We start from the raw sequence: 4,506 nt of genomic DNA, 5'->3' as shown, positions 1-4,506 counted from the left end.
TTTCTTTGGCAACATGGCTAATAGGGAAATATGTTTTGCATGACCTCACATGTGTAAATAATATTATATTGCTTACCTTCTCAAGGGGTAGGGGAGGGAAAGAATTTGGAATGCAAAATTTTTTTAAATGAACGCTAAAATTTTTTTTAATGTAATTAGAAAATATTTAATGAAATAAATAAAATATATCTCTTAAAAAAGAGAAAGGCCTCAAAGTCTATCATTTGCACCAGGCAAAACAGGTTAAATTCCCACTAATTTGGAGTATACTGAAGTTATCATTAGCTTTGATTGTGGCACCAGCTGAGCCCTCACTACTGCCCAGTATTACAAAATCTTACAATTTTAGAATTAGAAAGGACCTCAGTGACCATTTGATTCAACTCATACCTGACAGAAATTCCCAGATAAGTGGACATTTGTCCTGCCCCGGAAGACCTCCAAAGAGGAAGAACTAGATACCTCCTCAGACCAATTGTGAGGTCAATTTAGGCTTGATGTCAAACAAAATGTTCTGTTTCTACCCACTACTCTTGGTTTTGCCCTCAGAGGTCAAACAGAACAAGCCTGATTTCTCTTCCATATGATAATCCTTGAAATACTTGAACATAGTTATCATGTTCCCCAACACCTTCTCTTCTCCATTCTGAACATGCCCAGTTCCTTTAATTGTTCCCCATGTGGCAAGCACTCAGTATCTTTTACCATCACATTGTCCTATCAATGATTATGTCTTGCCAAACTTCAGACTTGTATTATCCCTACTATCTGCCATCTTCATTCTTATTCATGTGCTGCTGAACAGAGCTGAAAAAAATCCTGAAACTATGCCACCTAAGTTCACTGCAAATATATATTAAATATTCTCATACAAGTTCTTACTGCAGCAAGGCAATATTTTTATACCTGCCTAATCAGTTTATTATCTCATTCACCACAAGAACTATTCTAACCTTTTTTTCCCAATCAACAAATATTTCATATATATTCCATTAAATATTTCATAACTATAAATATTAAAAATTTAACATTACTTTACAAAATTTTGAGGTCCAAATTATATATCCCTCCATGCTGCCCTTCCCCAACTTCTTGAGAAGATAAGCAATATGATCTTGATTATATATTTGAAATCACGCAAAACATTTCTATATTAGCCATGTTGCAGAAGAAAACATGCAAAAAAGTAAGAAAAATAAAGTTCAAGAAGTATGCTTTAATTTGCACTCAGAATTCATCAATTCTCTCTCTTCTGGTTAGTATTTTTCCTTGTAAGTCCTTTGGAATTATCTTGGCTCATTGTCTTGATCACTGTCATTGATCTTTCACACTTGATCATTATGACAATATTGCTGTTACTGAGTACTATGTCCTCTTGGCTTTGCTCACTTCATTTTGCATGAGTTCATAGAAGATTTACCAGGTTTTTCCTGAAAGTATTCTGCTCATTATTTCTTATAGAACAATAGTATTCCATTACATTCATATACCACAACTTTTGTTCAGCCCTTTCCCAGTTGATGGGCATTCCCTCAATTTCCAATTCTTTGCTACCACAGAAAGAGCTGCTATAAATATTTTTGTACAAATAGGTCCTTTTTCCTTTTCTTTGATCTCTTTGGGATACAGATCTAATAAGTGGTATTTCTGGGTCAAATGTTATGCATAATTTTATAGCCCTTTGGGCATAGTTCCAAATTGTTTTCTAAAATGGTTGGACTAGTTCACAACTCTACCAAGGCGCATTAGTACTCCAATTTTTCCACATCCCCTCCAGCAGGTATCATTTTCCTTTTCTTCATATTAGCCGATCCAATAGGTATGAGGTTGTTTTAATTTTCATTTCTCTAATCAATAGCAATTTAGGTAATTTTTTTCATGTGACTATTGATAATTTTAATCTCTTCTTCTGAAAACTGCCTGTTTATATTCTTGGACCACTTATCAATTGGAGAATGACTCATATTTTTATAAATTTATCTCAGTTCCTTTTTTATTTGAGAAATGAGGCCTTTATCAGAGAAATTTGAAGTAAAATTTCCCCCCATTTTCCTGTTTTTCTTCTAATCTTGTCTTTATTGATTTTGTTCAAAACCTTTTTAATTTTATAACATCAAAATTATCTATTTTATTTCCCATGATCCTCTCTATCTTTTGTTTGGTCATAAACTCTTCCCTTATTCATGGATCTGACAGGCATATTTTTCCATGCTCCTCTAATTTACTTATGATGTCAACCTTTATGCCTAAATAATTTATCCGTTTTAACGTTATCTTATACAGTGTGAGATGGTGGCCCATACCTGATTTCTTTCAAACTGCTTTCAAGTTTTCCCAGCAATTTTTGTTAAATGGTGAGTTTTTACCCTCAAAACTTGGATCTTTGGGCTTATCAAACACTAGATTACTATTGTCATTTACTACTTTGCATTGTGTACCTAATCTATTCCACTGATCCACCACTCTATTTCTTAGCCAGTACCAGATTGTTTTGATGATTATCACTCTGTAATATAGTTTGAAATGTGGCACTACTAAGCCACCTCCTTTCACACTTTTTCAATTCCCTTGATATTCTTGACCCTTCATTCTTCCAGGTGAATTTTGGCATAATTTTTTCTAGCTCTATTAAATAATTTTTGCAGGTTGGAGGCTGGGAGCAGGCTCAGGCCAGCCTGTGAGGTTTGGTGTGCAGGCATTAGATGGAACCTCTCGTTTCATCCTACCCGCCTCACTCAGCCGGCAGCATGTCTCAGGCTGAATTTGGCAAAGCTGCAGAAGAAGTCAAAAACCTGAAGTCCAAACCAGATGACTAGGAGATGTTGTTTATCTATAGCCACTACAAACAAGCCGCAATCAGAGATGTAAATACAGATCACCCTGGTATGATGGACTTCAAAGGCAAGGCTAAGTGGGATGCCTGGAGCTCTTTGAAAGGAAAATCCAAAGAAGATTCCATGAAAACTTATATTGCAAAAGTGGGAGAACTAAAAGGAAAATATGGAATATAAAAGAACCTGGATTCAGACATCAGCCATGCACTCGAAAGCCAAATTAAAATAATGCTTTGATTTCCTAATCCTGTGATCAAAGTCAAGCCTGTGTAAATAATGTGCAGCAGTAAAAGTTGGCATGGCTACTCTAAGCCATCATGTTGCATAACTGTTGAATTGGAGAGCGAAGCAGTTACTAATCTTGGCTCAGTAGCTTTCTTTAATCTGTAAATCAATAAAATGCATTTGTTACTTTAAAAAAATAATTTTTGTAAGTTTGATTGTTATTGTAATAAATAAGTAAATTAATTTAGGAAGAATTGTCACTTTTATTATATTGGCTCAGCCTACCTATGAGCAATTAATATTTCTCCAATTGTTTAGATCTGACTTTATTTGTGTGAGGTGTGTTTTGCCACTGTGTTCATATAGTTTCTGGGTTTGTCTTGTCAAGTAGACTTACAAGTATTTTATATTGTCTGTGACTATTTGAATTTCTCTTTCTAACTCTGCCTGCTGAGTTTTGTTGTAGTATGTAGAAATGCTGGTGACTTAGGTGAGCTTATTTTACATCCTGCAACTTGGGTAACATTGTTAATTGTTTCAACTAGTTTAAAGAACTAGTTGATTCTCTAGGGTTTTCCAAGTATATCTTCATATCATCTGCAAAGAAAGTTTTGTATCCTCATTGCCTATATTTATTTCTTCAATTTTTTCTTTCTCTTATTCCTATAGCTAGTATTTCTAAAATAATATTTAACAATAGTGGTGATAATGAAGCTAGGATTTGCTTCATCCCTCATCTTATTGGGAAGACTTCAAATTTATCCTCATTACAGATAATGCTTGATGATGGCTTTAGATAGATACTACTTATCATTTTAAGAAAGGCTCCATTGACCTAGGCTTTCTAGTGTCTTAATAAGAAAGGGGGTCGTATTTTGTCAAAAACTGTTTCTGCATCTAATCATAATCAACTTTTCTGGATATAATCTTATGATTTTTGTTGATATGGTCACTTATGCTGATAGTTTTTTTTTTTTTAATATTGAACCAGTCTTGCATTCAGAGTGGAAATCCCACCCTGTCATAGTGTACGGTTTGTGTGATATGTTGCTGTAATCTCCTTGCTAGCATTTTATTTACAAGTTTTGCATCAACATTTTTTAGACAAATTGGTCTATAGTTTTCTTATTTCATTTTGGCTCTTCCTGATTTAGGTATCAGTGCCATATTTGTGTCATAAAAGAAATTTAGTGGGACTCCTTTGCCTATTTTTCTAAATGGTTTATGTAGTATTGGAATTAATTGTTCTATAAATGTTTGGTAGATTTCACTTGTGAATCCATCTGGTTGTGGGGATTTTTTTCTTAGGGAGCTCATTGATGGCTTGTTCAATTTCTTTTTCTAAGATAGGATTATTTAAGAATTTTATTTCCACTTCTCTTAATCTGGGCAGCTTATATTTTTGTAAATATTTATCCATTTTACTTAGATTGTCAGTTTTAGCATT

General features: G+C 33.9%; 1 pseudogene; it reads left to right on the top strand.

Annotated features, from left to right (window-relative positions):
- Window positions 1–2,732: 2,732 nt before the first annotated feature.
- LOC114033754 lies at window positions 2,733–3,079 on the top strand (annotated as a pseudogene).
- The last annotated feature ends 1,427 nt before the right edge of the window (window positions 3,080–4,506 follow it).

This window comes from Vombatus ursinus, unplaced genomic scaffold, assembly GCF_900497805.2.
Source record: "Vombatus ursinus unplaced genomic scaffold, bare-nosed wombat genome assembly UNPS02007344.1, whole genome shotgun sequence".
NCBI lineage: Eukaryota > Metazoa > Chordata > Mammalia > Diprotodontia > Vombatidae > Vombatus > Vombatus ursinus.
The sequence above is the reverse complement of the archived record's forward strand: the minus strand, read 5'-3'. Positions and strand labels throughout refer to the sequence as shown.